At 44.2% G+C, this 20221-nt stretch overlaps 1 long non-coding RNA gene across 1 annotated transcript in view; it reads left to right on the top strand.

Annotated features, from left to right (window-relative positions):
- LOC141084058 (uncharacterized) overlaps positions 1 to 20221 on the top strand; it is a 93610-nt gene that overhangs the window by 11952 nt on the left and 61437 nt on the right. The window contains exon 2 of the long non-coding RNA XR_012230918.1: positions 14472 to 14568. This is a non-coding gene — a long non-coding RNA (uncharacterized lncRNA). The remainder of the gene's footprint in view (positions 1 to 14471; positions 14569 to 20221) is intronic.

Here is a 20221-nt window from a genome sequence, read left to right as displayed (position 1 = left end):
AGCCAGTTACCCATTTACACATATTTTCCCCCAGACCCAGCATTCTCATTTTGGGTACCAACCTCTTGTGTGGCACGGTATGAAACGCTTTGGAAAAATCAAGATATACCACGTCCAATGACTCACCTTAGTCCAGTCTATAGCTTACCTCGTCATAAAAACTGATTAGATTGGTTTGACAGGAGCGACTCCTCATAAACCGATGCTGATGTGGAGTTAAACAGTTATTCTCATTGAGATAATCCCTCAGAAACCCTTCAAATATTTTACCAACAATAGAGGTTAGACTTAGGCCGGTTTCACATTAGCGCATTTTATGCGCACGCACGGCCGGGGGTAGCTCCGCCCCCGAGCCGGCTCTCTGCCCGGCGTGCCCGCCCCTTCCTTGTAGCGCCGCCTCCTAGCGGACAGCGGCGCCTGCGATCGGCGCACCCTATCTTTAGCATAGGGTGCGCCGATCGTGCGCAGGCCGTGCGCTAGTTGCGCTTTGACCTGCGCTGCGCACTTTTGACGGTGCGCCGTGCGCGCCAAAATCAAACTTTTCGGATTTTGGCGCGCACGGCGCACCGTCAAAAGTGCGCAGCGCAGGTCAAAGCGCAACTAGCGCACGGCCTGCGCACGATCGGCGCACCCTATGCTAAAGATAGGGTGCGCCGATCGCAGGCGCCGCTGTCCGCTAGGAGGCGGCGCTACAAGGAAGGGGCGGGCACGCCGGGCAGAGAGCCGGCTCGGGGGCGGAGCTACCCCCGGCCGTGCGTGCGCATAAAATGCGCTAATGTGAAACCGGCCTTACTGGTATGTAATTTCCAGGTTCACTTTTAGAGCCTTTTTTGAATATTAAGAGCCCTTTTCAAAGGCAGTCTTTATGTAAAAACAAAAAAAAAAGGGGAATTATAACTGGTATCGCCGAGTCCAGAATGACCCGAGCTATAATCTGTCATGGTATACACTCACTGGCCACTTTATTAGGTACACCTGTCCAACTGTGTGTTAAGACTTAATTTCTAATCAGCCAATCACATGGCGGCAACTCAGTGCATTTAGGCATGTAGACATGGTCAAGACAATCTCCTGCAGTTCAAACCGAGCATCAGTATGGGGAAGAAAGGTGATTTGAGTGCCTTTGAACGTGGCATGATTGTTGGTGCCAGAAGGGCTGGTCTGAGTATTTCAGAAACTGCTGATCTACTGGGATTTTCACGCACAACCATCTCTAGGGTTTACAGAGAATGGTCCGAAAAAGAAAAAAAATCCAGTGAGCGGCAGTTCTGTGGCCGGAAATGCCTTGTTGATGCCAGAGGTCAGAGGAGAATGGGCAGACTGGTTCGAGCTGATAGAAAGGCAACAGTGACTCAAATTGCCACCCGTTACAACCAAGGTAGGCAGAAGAGCATCTCTGAACGCACAGTGCGTCGAACTTTGAGGCAGATGGGCTACAGCAGCAGAAGACCACACTGGGTACCACTCCTTTCAGCTAAGAACAGGAAACTGAGGCTACAATTTGCACAAGCTCATCGAAATTGGACAGTAGAAGATTGGAAAAACGTTGCCTGGTCTGATGAGTCTCGATTTCTGCTGCGACATTCGGATGGTAGGGTCAGAATTTGGCGTAAACAACATGAAAGCATGGATCCATCCTGCCTTGTATCAACGGTTCAGGCTGGTGGTGGTGGTGTCATGGTGTGGGGAATTTTTTCTTGGCACTCTTTGGGCCCCTTGGTACCAATTGAGCATCGTTGCAACGCCACAGCCTACCTGAGTATTGTTGCTGACCATGTCCATCCCTTTATGACCACAATGTACCCAACATCTGATGGCTACTTTCAGCAGGATAATGCGCCATGTCATAAAGCTCGAATCATCTCAGATTGGTTTCTTGAACATGACAATGAGTTCACTGTACTCAAATGGCCTCCTCAGTCACCAGATCTCAATCCAATAGAGCATCTTTGGGATGTGGTGGAACGGGAGATTCGCATCAGGGATGTGCAGCCGACAAATCTGCGCCAACTGTGTGATGCCATCATGTCAATATGGTCCAAAATCTCTGAGGAATGCTTCCAGCACCTTGTTGAATCTCTGCCACGAAGAATTGAGGCAGTTCTGAAGGCAAAAGGGGGTCCAACCCGTTACTAGCATGGTGTACCTAATAAAGTGGCCAGTGAGTGTATATTCCATACGGTAAATAAAATAAATAAAAAACACGCCAAAAATATTGCTTCTTCATCATACTGACACTCAAAAAAATGTAATAAATGACTATCAAAAAATCATATTGTTACGGGGACTTCTGTGCTGTAATACCTCTTACATTACCACCCCATGTTTCATGAGGTCCACTCTGCTTTTCCTCACTTCTGGATGAAGGACGCTGGCTCGAAAGGCTTTGTAACATGGGGACATATAAAAGATCACTGCTTCTCCACATATTTCCAGTGTGACAACATTTTACTCACCAGTCTCAATATATATACGTACAGAGGACAGGACAATCAATATGTGCCGGGCCAGTAGATAACAGGCTCCAATTAAGATGCCAGACGTGCATTACAATAGCCGCAGGTGGCTGGCGACCCCCGATCATTTACCGTGGGATTTACAAAGGTGGGGGGAGGTCAGAAGTGGGATATCTCGTTTACCTCTGCCCAGAGGTCGCAGCCGGTTGGTTGCTGCATTAGGGGTATGCATCTCACATTGCACCTATCATACATGCATCTCCTATTCGGGGTGCTGGGGAGTTCTGCAACACGGCTCCCCCTTTTCAGCGACTTGATCGACATACACAGTCTGATCCTTAACGGATCGGCTTCGGGATGACCGAAGTCTATGGGGTTGGTACAAGTTCCGTTTGTCGACTTAGTCCATCGGCGTTACCATTTTGTTTGCCGGGTCTGTAGTGGATGGTGACGTCTAGAGGTTGTAGGGCTAAACTCCACCGCAGTAATCTGGCGTTGTCTCCAGAGACCGGATTAAGCCACACTAGGGGATTATGGTCCGTTAGGAGGGAAAACTGTTGTCCATACAAATATGGTTGTAACTTCTTGAGTGCACATACTACTGCCAGGCACTCCTTCTCGATGGCCTCATAGCTTACTTCGCGGGGCAGTAGTTTCCATCTCAGGTAAGCTACCGGGTGGTCTTGACCATCCGGCCCGACTTGGCTCAGCACTGCCACCAGTCCAAACCTAGAAGCGTCTGTGTGAACAAGGAAACGTTTAGTTGGATCGGGGGCGGTCAATACCGGGGTATTTGTGAGGGCGTCCTTTAGCTGGCGGAAGGCTTCCTCACACTCGGGGGGTCCAGGTTACCTGGCGGGGGAGGTTCTTATGGGTCAGATCAGTGAGGGGCTTGGCTGTGCTGCTGTAATTAGGGATAAATTTCCTTTAATGCCCTGCTGTCCCTAGAAACGCCATGACCTGGGTTTTAGTGCGTGGGGTGGGCCATTTTGCTATGGTTTCAATCTTGGCTGGTTCTGGTCGCTGTTTCCCACTTCCCACCCAATGTCCTAAATACTGAACCTCTGCTTTGCCCACGTGACACTTGTTGGGGTTCAAGATGATTCCGGCCTTGTGGATCCTGTCCAATACTGTCTCTAGGTGATTTAGATGCTCATCCCATGTCGTGCTGTAGATGGCGATGTCATCCAGGTAGGCACAAGCATAGTCCTTGAGACCATCCAGAAGCTGGTCAGCCAGCCTCTGGAAGGTCGCAGGGGCATGCTTTATCCCGAATGGCATAACTCGAAACTGGAATAAGCCGAACGGGGTGACAAAAGAAGACTTGGAAATAGCATCAGGACTTAGGGGGATCTGCTAATAGCCTTTGCATAGATCGATGGTGGTCAAATACTTTGCCCCCGCCAGCCGGTCTAACAACTCATCCACACGCGGCATGGGATACGCATCCGTCACCGTTTTCTCATTTAGCTTGCGATAGTCTACACAAAATCGGGTAGTCCCATCCTTCTTGGGTACTAACACTACAGGGACAATCTGACTCTTCAATGACCCCTAAACGCAACATCTCTTGTGTCTCTTGTCGCATCCCTTCTTGTACAGACTCGGACACGGAAGGGGGGTTGTCTCAAGGGGGTCTGATCCTGGGTCTCAACCTTGTGTTGTGCCAGGCGGGTGTACCCCGGCCTCTCTGAAAACATCCTCTGTCGCTGCCTCAACAACGCCTCCGCCTGCTGTCTCTCCTAGGGCCCTAGGTTTTCTCCCAAGTGTACCTGGTCCCATGTTTTAGACTGAGTCCTCTATCCTAAGACAGGCAAGGGGAGTGAGTCCTGCTAAATCCTCTGCTTCGGGTGCACAGATGGCCACTACCTCTTCAGGGCGCTCCCGGTAGGGCTTCAGCATATTCACATGGAACACGCGGATAAACCTGGGGTCATCACAATCGGCGACATTGTAGGTGGTGTTGGCTATTTTCCCCACTACCTGGTAGGGCCCCTGCCATGCAGCTTTGAACTTGTTCTGCCTAGTTGGTTCTAACACCAGGACTTTCTGTCCTATCTCAAAGGTGCATTCTCTGGCCCTCCGATCGTACCACATGCGCTGGCGCCGTTGGGCCGCCTGCACGTTCCCACGTACAGCCTGAGTCACTCCTGTAGGCGGTCCCGTAATTCTAGCACATAGAGCACAATAGGTAGCCCTTCTATGGTTCCCTCCCCTTCCCAGTGTTCTCGCACTAAGTCTAGGGGTCCCCTTACCCGCCTCCCATATAACAGTTCGAACGGGGAGAACCCCGTGGATTCTTGGGGCACCTCCCGATAGGCAAACAGGAGGTGTGGCAAGAATTTCTCCCAGTCCCTGTAGGTCCTGGTAAAAGTCCCAATAAGTTGTTTTAATGTTCCATTAAAACATTCACACAACCCATTGGTTTGTGGATGGTACGGGGCGCTTCTAATGGACTTTACGCCGCACAGCTTCCACAGTTGGTTGGTCACCTCTGCTGTAAACTGGGTACCCTGGTCCGAGATAACCTCCCAGGGAAATCCAACCTGTGAGAAAACCTGGAGCAGGGAGCCGCCACCATCTCTGCCAGTATGTTAGGTAATGCAACCGCCACTGGATACCGTTTGGCATAATCTACCACTGTCAATATATACTTTTTCCCTGACGGACTGGGTTTGGCTAATGGCCCTATCAGATCAACCGCTACTCAGCTAAATGGCTCCTCCACAATGGGGAGGGGGTGTAATTTGGCCTTGCAGCGATCTCCCCTCTTGCCAATGTGCTAGCAACTGTCACAGGTCTGGCAGTACTGACGAACATCATAGGTTACCCCCAGCCAAAAGAAGTTTTGTGTCAGACAATGCCTGGTGCGACTGACGCCGAGGTGCCCGGCCAAGGGTATGTCATGAGAGATTCGCAGTAGCTTCTGCCTATACTTCTTGGGCACTACCAGCTGTCGTTTTATAGTAGGGCTTGTCCCTCTGTAGCGCTGCTCTGTAACCCGGTAGAGGAGTCCCTGATGCCATACAAACTTCCCCTTCCAGTACTCCTCTCCCCTCCTGTGCCTTCCCACGATACCCCTGTAATGAGGGATCCTCATGTACTCAGCTGGGGTGGCCCAAGAAATGTATCTGGATGTGGGAATACGTGTAGGGCTGGGGTGTCTTATGTGGGCCATCTCTGAGTGTGATTTCGCCTCCGCAGCTCGAGCTTGTCTCCGGGTGGTCACAGGATAGGTCTCAGCCAGAGGGGCGACCGAGAATGCAGACAACATGGGCCCCAAGTCATTTCCCAGCAAGACGTCTGCAGGCAAATCCTCCATCAGGCCGACATCAACAAGGCCATCCCCGACTCCCAGTTCAGGTGAATCCTGGCAGTGGGCAGTCGATGTATGGCTTCCCCGGCTACACAGACGGCCACTGTCCGGTCCGTCTTCTCTTGGTCCCGGACGAGATGAGGCTTCGCAACTGTCAAAGTTTCTCCGGAATCTCTTAGTCCCTACATACGTTTCCCATTAACCCACACCGCCTGTCGATGCTGTTGTCGATTATCTGCCTGGGCTGCCTGCACGGGGTCTACTTCATACAGCACTTCCTCCATCTCTTGCATCCCCGGATTAGTTCTAGCCCCCAATTCCAGGTCAGCTTTGCCTTGGTAGTAGTGTACATCGGCCCGGTAGACGGTAGCTGTTCCCGCCTTTGGCCACTGGGTACGCTGAGTCCGGTTGGGACATTTTCTTTGCAGGTGCCCCAGCTGATGGCAGGTATAGCATCGCACCCCAGGGGGACTCTGGTAGGCCAGGGTTTTAGCTGGTCCCCCGACAATCTTCTGTGGTTTAGGGGCCTCCAGACCCATGGGAGGGCCCGTAGTGACAGTCTTTGATCCTGGCAACTGAGACCTTCTGGCATCATGATGTTCATCGGCCAGACGAGCGACCTCCTCAAGAGTCATTGGCCGTCTGTCCCGAAGCCATTCTTGTGTCTCGGGGTTTAGTCCAGTAAGAATCGCTCTAACAAGAAGAGCTGGAGGACGTCCTCCTTAGTGGTTGCTTGGCTCCCTTGTACCCACTGTAGCAGTGACCGCCGTAGTTTACAGGCCCATTCAGCGTGGGTATCTGTTACCTGCTTTATAAGTCCGCAGAACTTTTGGCAGTATGCCTCTGGTGTCAGCGCATACCGGGCCAAGATCACTTCTTTCACCCGCTCATAGTCCATGCAGCTCTCATCAGGTACCGTGCGATAGGCGTTCGCTGCCCGGCCTGTCAGCTTGCTGGCCAGAACCTGAACCCAATCCTCCGGCTTCACTTGATGAAGGGCACACTGCCGCTCAAAGTCCTGCAGAAAGCTATCAATGTCTTCCTCTGCCTCCCCCAACTGTAGGAAGGCATTATACTGGATTTTTTTGTGGCTTACTGCTGATGGTACCTGGGCGGAGGCCAGAGCTCCCCCTGCTTGCTGACTCTCCTCTCTCCACTCTGCCATCTCCATCTTGGCTAGCTCTATTTTGGTCCGCTCTGCCATCTCCATCTTGGTTAGCTCTATCCTGCTCCGCTCTGCCATCTTTTCCTTCAGATCAGTACGCACATCAGCCATCACCTCTCGTACGATCTCTACTGCAGGGTTTGGGCCAAAGAACGCCTGTTTACTCTTTACCTCCCTCTGGAATTCAGTCTCTTCCACATTCACATTGTGAGGCGCTGCACTGCCGTGTTCCATGATGACTGCTATCAAATCCGCTTTTGTTTTGTTGCTGGCGATTAACCCTTGAGCTTCCACCAGGTCTTTTAATGTATTCCCCTTTAACTTCTGGTAGTTGTTTTCCATTCAGTCCTTTACTCCTATAGATGGGGTATCTTTTCCCACTGCTGCCACCAGTGTAACAGGGACTTCTGTGCTGTAATACCTCTTACATTACCACACCATGTTTCAGGAGGTCCACTCTTTTTCCTCATTTCTGGATGAAGGACGCTGGCTCGAAAGGCTTTGTAACATGGGAACATATTAATGATCACTGCTTCTCCACGTATTTCCAGTGTGACAACATTTTACTCACCGGTCTCAGAATATATATACATACAGAGGACAGGACAATCAATATGTGCCGGGCCAGTAGATAACAGGCTCCAGTTAAGATGCCAGACATACATTACAATAGCCGCAGGTGGCCGGCGACCCCCGATCATTTACCGTGGGATTTACAAAGGTGGGGGGAGGTCAGAAGTGGGATATCTCGTTTACCTCTGCCCAGGGGTCGCAGCCGGTCGGTTGCTGCATTAGGGGTATGCATCTCACATTGCACCTATCATACATGCATCTCCTATTCGGGGTGCTGGGGGGTTCTTTAACACATAAGGGCCTGTCACACCAAGCGATATCGCTAGCAATATCGCTATAACGTCACTTTTTTGTGACATAGCGATATCGCTATGTCTGATACCTCCAACCGCTCCCCTGCTGGTTATCGCTGATCGCGCAAGAACATCCTGGACCGCTTCTCGTCGTCTGCTTCCTGCTGTGACGTCGAGCGATGCGTGGACGCGGGTGGGAGGACGTCAGGATCGCCTCGTCTGACAGGTAAGTAACGACCCCTGACCCCTGCGATGTCGCTGGTGAGATCTGCCTGTGTGGCAGCTCACTAGCGACCACTTAGCGATGTACCAGCCATCCTTACCGCGTCATATCGCTGGTCAGGATCGCTGGTACATCGCTAAGTGTGACAGTACCTATATCTAAAAAAAATGTTATCAATAAAAATGTCAAATCATCCTGTAAAAAATAAGCACTAACATGGCTATTTCACCCCCTCAAAAAAGTTACATGTCTCAGACTATGATGATGCAAAAACAAACTAATTTTTGTAAAAATTGTTCTTAGTGCGCAAAAGTAGCAAAACGCAAAGATAAAAATCTGGTATTACTATAACTGTACTAACCCGAAGAAGAAATTGGCCTTGTCACTTTTACCATATGATGAACCGTGTAAAAAATAAAATATAGAAAAGTATTTTTACTGTGTGATAGCAGAAAAACATAAAAAAACTATATGAATCTGGTATCGTTGTAATCACACCAACTTGAAGACTAAATCCACCCTATCATTTATACCACACAGTGAACCATGCAAAAATAAGAACTATTCTTGTATTGCTGTCTATTTGTTCATTTTGCCTCCCAAAAATCAGAACAAGGCTCAGGTCGCCTTTATCCTGTTGCTTTCCTCTTAGTTCTTACTTTGGGGTTACCGTGTTAATTTCCAAAAACTTATTTGGATAAAACCACTAACTATAATGAGGCAAATGGAGTCACTTTTGGAGTCTGTCTGGTATCTGTTTCGGGAGTGTGCCATTATTTTAGGCGTCTTTTTAGCGCACAAGTGTAATCGACCACCGTTCTGTGAACGCCTAAAAAGATGGATACCACCTGAACAGGCACTAAATGGAGTCCAAAGTGTCTCCATCTTTCTCATTATGGTGAGTGGTTCCGTCGGGGGTGGCATTTTTGTGGGCTTTACACTGAAACCCCAACGCAAGTGCTCAGTGTAGAACACAAGAATGTGATCCAGCCTTATACTTAAAACAATCAAAAAATATTATGTTCCCCAAAATGTTACAAAAGAAAACCCTGATTTATCCCTGCACAAACCCGGCTCCAACTCAGGTCCGCCATCTGTCACTGGAAATGTAAGGGTTGCCACGTTACTGGTAGAACAGACTCTGTGGATAATGGCTCTCACTTTGATTGGTTCACTGAAGTCCCAACACTTTAGAAATGGCTTTATAACCTTTTCCAGACAGATAGATATCAATTACTTTGTTTCTCATTTGTTCCAGAATTTCTTTGGATCATGGCATGATGTTTAGCTTTTGAGATTCTTTTGATCTACTTCACTTTGTCAGGCAGGTCCTACTTAAATTATTTCTTGACTGAGAACAGGTGTGGCAGTAATCAGCCCTGTGTGTGGCTAGGGAATGTAAATCCAGCTTCCCAAAGATGTGATAAGCCACAGTTAATTTATGTTTTAAGGTGGGGAGGGGGCAATCACTTTTTTCATACTGGGCCCTGTAGGTTTAGATTTATTTTTCCTTTAATAATAAAGACCTTCATTTAAAAACTGCATTATGTATTTACTTGTGTTATCTTTGTCTAATATTTACATTTGTTTGGTGATCTAAAATATTTAAGTGTGACAAACATGCAAAAGACTACGAAATAAGGAAAGGGGCAAATACTTTTTCACATGACTGTAAATTCATTGAGTGGTGTAATTTCTAAAATTGAGTCACGTTTGAGTTTTTTTTTAGCAGTTCTGACGCCTTTGGGGCTCCGCAAATGTCACCTGAAAACTATTCTAGCATAATCTGTGCTCCAAAAGCCAAATAGCGCTCCTTCCTTCTGAGCCCTGACGTATGGCCAGACAGTAGTTTCTGACTGCATATCGGGTATCAGCGCATTGAGGAGAAAATGTGCAACTAATTGTGATGTCAGGATTCACCTATTAACGCTTATGTAACTGAAAGATTTGCAGCGTAAAAAAGAAGTAGATTTTTACAACTAAAATGTTATATTTCTGCTTCCCAATGTTATAAAATTCTGTGAGGCATCAGTGAGATTAAAATACTCAAAACACCCCTGGATGAATTCCTTAAGGCCTCTTTCACACTTCAGTTATTTGCATCAGTTAAAATCCGCCAAAAAGGCAGACAAGCGGATCCGTTCTCAACTGATGTGAACGGATGGCACAGGATCCGTTTTTAGACGGATCGTGAAAATGAGGAAATTTAAAGGAAACGCTGGCCGGGACGAGAGAGAGAATATTTTTTTTTTTTTGTCTGGCACCCAGACAGAATTTGGGGTTAATTCAGTGTCTGGAGGATCCGCCGGCCAAAAAAACGTTGCAAGCTCCGTTTGGAAATCTTTGAGGATGTTGACGGACACTAACATTTTGGCGGATCCTTAAAAAAACGGATGCAACGGACGGCAATCAGTCAGGATCCGCCAATAATGAAAGTCAATGGGGAAAAAAACGGATCCGCAAAGAAAAATGGCGGATCCGTTTTTTTTCAAAATTGGCGGATCTTGACTGATTGTCAAAAACGGAACTGTGAAAGAGGCCTTAGCAGCGATGTTTCCAATATGGAGTCACTTGTGGGGGTTTCTGATTTTATGGCATCTCTGAGGCTCAGCTAATGGAGACCACAATCTATTCAAACAAAATCTGGATTCTAAAAGCCAAGTAGCTCTCCTTCCCACCCGCTTCCTGACGTACATCCACATTTGGTTAAAATTGCATGACAAATTGTCCTCTACATTTTTTTCCTACTAAAATTTTGAGGCTAAAGTAAAATTTTAGCAGAAAAACCCTAAATTTTTCATTTTCATGGCCCAATCTTATAAAATTCTGTGATTATTATTTTATGTCCCAAATTAATGTATAGAATTTCCAATTTACATGAAAACCCATTAAATCTTTTACATCTAGTATCTCAGACAAAGAAGAGATCTGTGACTTGAAGTAAAATTTTACTTAGGTAATATATAAAATGTAAAATAAAATAATTTAAAATAAGGATACCTCAGAAAGAGTGACATACCGCTCCTGTCTAGATGATTATATTGATAGGACAAAGGGTATGTAAAAAAACTAGAAATTAGTTTTTGGTATAATACCAGTGCAAAAAAATTACTATCCCTGTTTAACATTGATAATATTGTCCACAATTTGCACACTCCTATAAAAGTTCAAATCATTGCTCTTTTGCCCTATTCAAAATAATACAATAAAACCCCTCTCCTAGTGTATCCTCTCCCATCCCCTGTAGACTGTGAGCCCTCGCGGGCAGGGTCCTATCTCCTTCTGTACCTGTGTGTGCCCTGTATTGCTCATGTTTATTGTACTTGTCTATGTATGCCCCTTTTTCACATGTAAAGTGCCATGAAATAAATGGCGATATAAAAATTAATAATAATAATTTTAAAAAAAATACACGATCTATCAAGATATAAAAAGAATTAATCCGATCCGTAAACGGCGTAACAAGAAAAAAAAAATCAAAACGCCAAAATTACGGTTTTTTGGTCTCTGCAACACTGCAATAAAATATAACAGTCGATCAAAACATTGTATCTATCCCAAAATGGTATAAAACGTCAGGTTGGGGCACAAAAAATAAGTTCAGACCCAGATCCGGAAAAGTAGAGATGCTATGTTTTGTTTCAATTTTTTTTTTATCAAACTTTGGATTTTGTTTCACAACTTAAATAAAATAGAACCAAGACATGTTAGGTGTCTACAAACTTGTTATGACCTGGAGAATCATAATGGCAGGTCAGTTTTAGCATTTAGTGAACATGGTAAAAAAAATAATTGTGGAATGACAATTTTTTTGCAATTTCATCCCATAAGAATTTTTTTTCCTGTTTTCCAGTACACTATCTGGTAAAACCAATGGTGTATTCCTAAAGTACAACTCGTCCCGTAAGAAACAAGCCCCCAGATGGCCATATTGACAGAAAAATAAAAAAAAATGGCTCTGAGAAGACAGGGAGCAAAAAATGGAAACTCAAAAACAGAAATACACCTGGTCTTTAAAGGGTTAAATAGCAGAATCGGGCTTCATATGCTAGGTATACAGCTCTGGCAAAAATTAATAGACCACTGCACAGTTTTATAAAAATCAGCTTCTCTACATGTCTAACAGCCATTCCATTCCAGTGTCAGTTGAATTCCAACCAGAGGACACCTCATTCTACTTAATGTGCTTCTGATCAGATGATCACCTGAACCAAATCTTATTTAACGAAGGAAAGTATAAAAAACCCTGCTGTGGTGTTCACAATCCTCTTATAATAGGACAAGCTGGATGGCAAAACAAGTGCTAGTAATATCCCAAAAGTAATAGGAATGAAAAATGAACTTTTAACCATGCCAATGGAGTTGAAAAGAAAAGTCTTGAGTGAGGAAAAGAAGGGCTAAATTCTGGCTTTACTAGCAGAGGGATACAGTGAGCGTCATGCTGCCTCCATCCTCAAAATTTCTAAGACGGCAGTTCATTACAACGTCAAGTAGCAGACCTAGGGGACAACAAAGCTACAGACCGGCAAAGGGCGAAAACGACTCTGCACTGACTGGGATGACCGTCATCTTATTCAAATGTCACTCAGCTACCGCAGGATGACATCAAGTGACCTACAAAAGGAATGGCAAATGGCAGCTGGGGTGAAGTGCATGGCATGAACAGTTCCTAACAGGCTCCTAGAGGCAGGGCTCAAGTCATGTAAAGCTATTAAAAAGCCTTTCATCAATGAGAAGCAAAGGAGAGCCAGGCTGAAGTTTGCCAAAGACCATAAGGATTGGACCATAGAGGACTGGAGTAAGGTAATCTTCTCTGATGAGTCTAATTTTCAGCTTTGCCCAACACCTGGTCATCTAATGGTTAGATGGAGACCTGGAGAGGCGTACAAGCCACAGTGTCGTGCACCCACTGTGAAATTTGATGGAGGATCGGTGATGATCTGGGGATGCTTCAGCAAGGCTGGAATTGGGCAGGTTAATCTTTGCGAAGAACATATGAATAAAGCCGCATACAAGGTTATCCTGATAAAACAGTTGATTCCTTCTGCTCAGGCAATGTTCCCCACCTCTGAGGACTATTTTTTCCAGTAGGACAATGCACCATGCCATACAGCTAAGTGAATCATTGTGTGGATGAAGGACCACCACATCAAATCCCTGTCATGGCCAGCCCAATCTCCAGACCTGAACCCCATTGAAAACCTCTGGAATGTAATCAAGAGGAAGATGGATAGTCACAAGCCATCAAACAAAGAAGAATTGCTTACATTTTTGTACCAGGAGTGGCATAAGGTCACCCAAAAGCAGTGTGAAAGACTGGTGGAAAGTATGCCAAGAAGCATGAAAGCTGTGATTAAAAATCATGGTTATTCCACAAAATATTGATTTCTGAACTCTTCCTGAGTTAACACATAAGTATTGTTTTTTCTAAATGATTATGAACTTGTTTTCTTAGCATTATTTGAGGTCTGCAAGCACTGCATTTTTTTGTTATTTTGACCATTTCTGATTTTCTGAAAAGAAATACAAAATTTGGTGCTTGGAAATTCAAAGACATGTTGTCAGTAGTTTATAGAATAAAAAGAGCAATTTACATTTTAATCAAAAATATGCCTATAAAGAGAAAAATAAGACAAACTGGACATTTGGAAGTGGTCTCTTAATTTTTGCCAGAGCTGTATATATCAAAAAGGCAAAAAGTAATATACTATTTCAGAAATATGCCCATATTTCTTTATCTGACTTCATGTACAGTATATTGCAATTACACAGGGGAAAATTAAAAAAAAAGACATGAAAAATCTGTACAAATTCTTATAGTATACCTTGATGGGTTTCAAAGTATTATTTAAATAAATCCCTCCAGTTATCCAAATAGGTGAACTAATGACACAAAATACTAGTAGTGTAAATGAATACAAAGTAGTACAAGTAGTAAAGTGCAGGTGCTAAAATAATTTAATATAATTATCTGTGGTAATAAAGTACAAGTAATGTGCTTAATATTAATGTATTAATTTAAACCAGCCTCAAATATACCCCACATATCAGGACTACCTATATGAGAGAGAATGGTAATTTAATGACTGTGAAGAATAAAGGCATAGAAATTATTGTGAACCTTGTGCATGAATATACTTTTATCCCTGTGTGTCCCAACTACAAACCAATTGTAGTTATTAAAGTGCATGGTGCTAAAGTGCATTTATCTCATCCTATAAGTAACCCACACTGAAGTCCAGAAGAATGCAGTTTCACCCTATGAATACCCCCACTATCGTCTTATTAGGTAGAGACTATTCTGGGTGTCCTACTAAATCTGATTTATAGAGCTCTTAGGTCCAATGTTGTTATCACATATATCTTGTTTCAAACAAAGAAATATGTAAAACCCTATTCAAGATAACATGTAGATTTCACAGAGTTCTTTTCTGTTATTCTCCAGTTATTTCTATGGTGTAGTCGCCTTCCATGTCTGGCGGCATCTCTCCCTCTCGAAGTCCCCAGTCTTTCCTCCACCTTACTCCATAGATCTCTGTTTGGTAAGTGTTGCCCATATCCACAAATTTTTCTGACATACATAGAAATATCCAGAAATCCTAACCAAATAAATCATATCTCTCATGTTTGTACTCTGTTTTATTTGATTTTATTGTACATTTTATGTATTATCTGAATACAATTTTGGAATTTTAATTGAAGTCATAGATCTCTTATCTCACTGTGATACTAAAGTAGATATCACAGATTTAAAATTCTGTGATGTAGTTTGTGGGTTGAAAATGCTCGCCATACCCGTAAACGAATTTCTTATGGGGTTTAGTTTACCTAATGGGATCACTTGTGGGTGCTCTACTTTTTAGGCACCTTAGGGGCTCTACAAATGCAACATGGTGTCCAAATTCACATTCCAAAAATGAAATAGCGTTCTTTGTTCTATGAGCATTGCCATGTGTCCAAACATTAGGTTTTGGCCACATATGGGGTATCATTGGTTTTGAGAGTAATTTCATAACAAATTCTGGGTTTCATTTTCTCCTATTACCACTAGTAAAAATTATCCATTTGGTGCTAAAACAGAATTTTAGTGGAAAAAATTTAATTTTTTGTGTTCACATCAAAATGTTAGAACGCTTTCTTGAATCACCTGTAGGTCAAAATGCTCAATATACCCCTAGATGAATTCCTGGAGAGGTCTAGTTTCCAAAATGGGGTCACTTGTGTTTTTTTTTGTGCTGTTTTGGCATGTCAGGGGCTCTGCAAATGTGACATGGCATTTACAATCTATTCCAGACAAATATTTGCTTCCAAAATCAAATAGCGCTCTTTTCCTCTTTCCTTTCCGAGCCCTGCCATGTGACGTTGTGCTCCATCATGCTAGAAAAAAGCATTTATCACCAAATTGCTCCTTGATTTTTGGGAGAAGTGGCTTTTGGATGATGCTTAGATACCTTATGTGACAACACAGCATTTAATGTTAACCCCTTAACAACCAGGGGTATTTTTGGTTTTGCATTTTCATTTTTTGCTCCCCTTCTTAGAGCCATAACTTTTTTATTTTTCCATCAATATGGCCATGTGAGGACTAGTTTTTTTGCGGGACGAGTTGTACTTTTGAGCGACACCATTGGTTTTACCATGTCGTGTAATAGAAAACAGGAAATTGCAAAAAAATTGCAATCCCACACTTGTTTTTGTGTTTGACTTTTTTAAAAGGTTCACTAAATGCTAAAACTGACCTGCCACTATGATTCTCCAAGTCATTACGAGTTCATAGACACCAAACATGTCTAGGTTTTCTTTATCTAAGTGGTGAAAAAAAATTCCAAAGTTTGTAAAAAAAAAATGCTATTTTCCAAGACCTGTAGCATCTCCATTTTTCTGGATCTGAGGCTAAGTGAGGGCTTATTTTTGCGTGCCGATCTGGCATTTTTATTGATAACATTTTAGTGTAGATACAATCTTTTGATCGCCCATTATTGCATTTTATTGCAATGTTGCAGCGACCAAAAAACGTAATTCTGGCGTTTCAATTTTTTTTCTCGCTACGATGTTTACTAATTGTATTAATTCTTTTTTAATATTAATAGATCGGGTGATTCTGAACGCGGCAATACCAAATATGTGTATATTTGATTTTTTTTATTTTATTTTGAATGGGGGGAAAGGGAGGTGATTTGAACTTTTATTTTTAAATATTTTTAAGATATTATTTTTACTTTTTACTTGCTTCAATAGTCTCCATGGGAGACTAGAAGCTGCAGTTGTCCGATTGCCTCTGCTACATAGAGCAGGGCTGCATAGGATGGTGAGACTGTAATTTTGCACCATCTTGGGTATTTTGCTGGAACTGTTCTATATGTAATTGTCTTTTGTTGGTTCAATAAATTATTGCCACACTGTTTTACCCTCACCCTTTGTTGAGTAGTATTATGCCCACGGGAAAGGATCGCAGGTGTTCAGTTTGATGGTCAATGAGGTCTCGGGCCTGCAGACAAGAGCACCCACTGACCCTCGTCTCTACACCTTATTTATTCATGTAAGTGTTCTTAGGCAAAAGTGTGACTAAGAACACTCGGTTGGATGAAAAAAAAAACCACCCATGAATTGTCTCTGCTTTAATGTTGCCATGTGTCAGGACTCATGGTAGTGCTCACCTGTTCCCCAGACATTGATTCTTGCAGATGTCCCAAACAGTCTGAAGGGGGCTTCATCACAGAGAATAACTTTACCCCAATCCCCTGCAGTCCAGTCCCTGGACTTCCTGCAAAGTTAGTTCCTCTAATGATACCCCTTTCATATTTTATAAAGCACCACTTCAGTGTATTTTTTATTTTACTGCTGGAGTAATGCAACTAATCTAAATGCCCTGCCTTTAGTAAAATAGCTACCACCCGCCATCTTGACCTTTTATTGATGCTGCTCTGGCTGGTCTTCTGCAGGTTGTGACCTGCCAGATTGCTCCAGTGTTTGCTGGGCGATCTGGAAGTCACAACTTAGTGTAAGTCTAGCAAAGCCAGAATGAGGCTCTCAGACTTACACTCAGAACTTGTGACCGTTACCTCTAACTGCCGGTCAGTCAGAAGTTGCGGTAATAAGATGGCGCGAGCCTGGAGCGGCGTCGGGAACAGCTGAAGACAGTTGCTGGTAAGTATAATACTAGGGTCATGGAACTTACATTAGTGGCACCACTCCAGTGCCGAAATAAAAAAATTGTGGAGTGATGCTTTAAATGAAGCAGAAAAAAAGATTAGATGAACAAATCGCAATAATGAAAACTGGAAGCAATAAATAAATAAAAAACTGTGCATGTTAGAATACTGACACACTAAAGTGATTTCTTTTTTAAATGAGATTCTATTCCACAGTTGTGTGCACATGCATGAGTGTCTTGAATAGAGACTTAAGAGGTAACGTTTCTCCATGTGGCGTGTGGCATGCCGATGTGAGGAGGCTTATAAGTCCTGCAATACTCCTCTGGGAAATTCAAGTTTGAGGCTTTATCCATGGACATGCTGTACCAGATAATACATCAATGTAACTATACAACCTGTTATACCCTACAGCCATTGGGCAGCATGGTGGCTCATTGGTTAGCACTGTTGCTTTGCAGCGCTGCTGTCCTGACTTCCAATCCCACCAAGGACAACATCTGCAAGGAGTTTGTGTGCTTTTCCGTGGGTTTCTTCCTGGTTCTCCGGTTTCCTCCCACACTCCAAAAGAGTAGGATGGAATTTAGATTGTGAACCCCAATGCGGACACCGATGACAATATCTGTAAAGCACTGCGGAATATGATGGCGCTATATAAGTAAGCATAATAAATGTTTTACCTTTTTATATCTGCATGTGACTTTTCTAAAATAAAAAAAATGTGAAATACAAAATAAAAAATGCCCATTTTTTTAAAACGATGAAGTAATTTGTTCACAGAGATGCATATTAGGATTGTACATCACATGGATACACTATAGCGGTATTTGTTGTGAATTCCCTTGCTCAGACTTCTGAGCTGGAGATCCCTCTGGTGGTTACTGGGAGTAGTGGAGCTGGCCAGTCTGATGGAAGTTTGCCACCTGACGACGGTGATTGGGAATCTGGAATTACTGGCTGGGAGCATATAAGTGAGCAGGCTTCCCTTAGTGGTTGCTGGTGATTTCCTCCTTGTGCATTTTGAGCTCTTCAGTCTCCTGCCTGATCTGCATGCTTCAGTTAAGTGATTCTTTTGCTAATCCTTTGCCTCTAATCTGGTTGTGCCTTTTTTTTTGCTTTCTGCTTTGTTGCGAGGGTGCAGCGTACTCCCAGCTGGGGGCAGTGCTGGGCCCTGCTCCATATGCTACAGCTTGTGCTAGTTTGTTCAGTCCCCTTTTATATTAGCATCTTTTGCTTTGCTTCCAGTTCACACCAGAGTGCTGATCTAACGGGGGTGAGGTTGTGTGGCCTCAGGTTTTTTGTATTACTGATGTGTTAGATTTTTCAGGGTTTTTGTGTGATTGCAGACAGTATCTTTTCTGTCCTGTCCTATCTAGACAGTCTGGACCCCATCATTTGCTCAGTCTATTTTCTGTGTTTGTGTTTCATCTTGCCTCACCGACAATATATGTTTGGGGGCTGTCTATTCCTTTGGGGATCTGCTCCGGGGCAGTTTAGATTTAATCTTTCTGTCTTTAGGCTTAGTTAGTTCTCCGGCTGTGCTGAGGCATCTAGGGCATCGTAGGAACGCTCCACGGCTACTGCTAGTTGTGTTGTTAGGATCAGGGGTCTGCAATCCGCTGAGTTACCAACCTCTGTTGTTTCCTGGTGGCTTAGCCTGTTCCTGTCATCCTCCTTGGTGACCCATTAATAACAGAATCACCAGCCAAAACTGTAGACTCTAGGGTACTCAAAAGAAGGAAAGAATTGTAAAAAAAAAAAAGTGTCAAATTTTTATATATTTTTTCCTCTTTTTCTCTGGGCCATAGGAGGATTTTTTCCTTAATAGAGACTAAGCAATTGTCCGATCATGTTGAACAGCTCGCTGCTGAAGTACGGGGAATTTCTGCCTATCTCGCTCAATCATCTACTGTAGAACCAAAGATCCCTACTCCTGATAAGTTTTCGGGGATCGGTCAAAATTTTTGAATTTTAAGAATAACTGTAAACTATTTCTTGCTTTGAAACCTAATTTATCGGGGAGCTCGGTGCAGCAGGTTAAGGGTGGTTTCACATTAGCGTTTCAGGCCGCAGCGTCCTTTTGACAGTGCGCCGAGCGCACCAAATTGCAACAAGTTGGCGCTGGTCGGCGCACCGTCAAAAGGACGCATGCGCCGCCAAACGCATACCTGCGCATGGCCTGTGTCCCCAGTGCTAAAGATAGGGGACGCAGGTCACATGCAGTGTCATGTGCCCATAGGCGGAGCTACCGGAGGAGGCGAGGCAGGGGGCGTGGCTTATCGGCGGCCGTGCGCAGGCTGACGCTGCAGCCTGAAACGCTAATGTGAAACCACCCTAAAATTGTCATCTCCCTGCTGTGCGGCCATCCCCAGGATTGGGCTTTTTGTCTGACACCTGGAGATCCTATTCTGGCTAATGTAGATGCGTTTTTTCAGGCCGTGGGTTTGTTGTATGATGAACCTAATGCTACTGATCAAGCTGAGAAAACCTTATTAGCATTGAACCAGGGTCAAGATGCTGCGGAGTTATAGTGCCAGAAGTTCAGAAAGTGGGCGGTCCTTACTAAACGGAATGATGATGCCCTAGCAGCCCTCTTTCGGAAAGGTCTGGCTGAAACCGTAAAAAATGTTATGGTGGGATTTCCTGTCCCCTCTGGTCTTAATGACTCCATGTCATTAGCCTTTCAAATTGATCGACGTTTACGTGAACGTAAAGGTACGCGAGAGGCGGTGCTGCCTTGTGAACAAACTTCTGAACCCATGCAATGTGATAGGGTTTTGTCTAGGACGCAACGTCAAGAGTTTAGAAGACGTAATAAGTTATGCTTCTTTTGTGGGGATGCCTCTCATGATATTTCTGTCTGCCCTAAGCGAGAAAATAATGCGTGATAATGCGGGTCGCCCCGGACCATCAAGAGAATTGTAAATTTTTGGTGTTGCACAATTTACATGATATTATTGTACTGGGTTTTCCTTGGTTGCAAACCCATAATCCAGTTTTGGATTGGAAATCTGTGTCTGGTGAGTTGGGGTTGTCAATGTGT

This window comes from Dendrobates tinctorius, unplaced genomic scaffold, assembly GCF_039654945.1.
Source record: "Dendrobates tinctorius isolate UK_male_01 unplaced genomic scaffold, ASM3965494v1 ptg000022l, whole genome shotgun sequence".
Taxonomy (NCBI): Eukaryota; Metazoa; Chordata; class Amphibia; order Anura; family Dendrobatidae; genus Dendrobates; species Dendrobates tinctorius.
The sequence above is the reverse complement of the archived record's forward strand: the minus strand, read 5'-3'. Positions and strand labels throughout refer to the sequence as shown.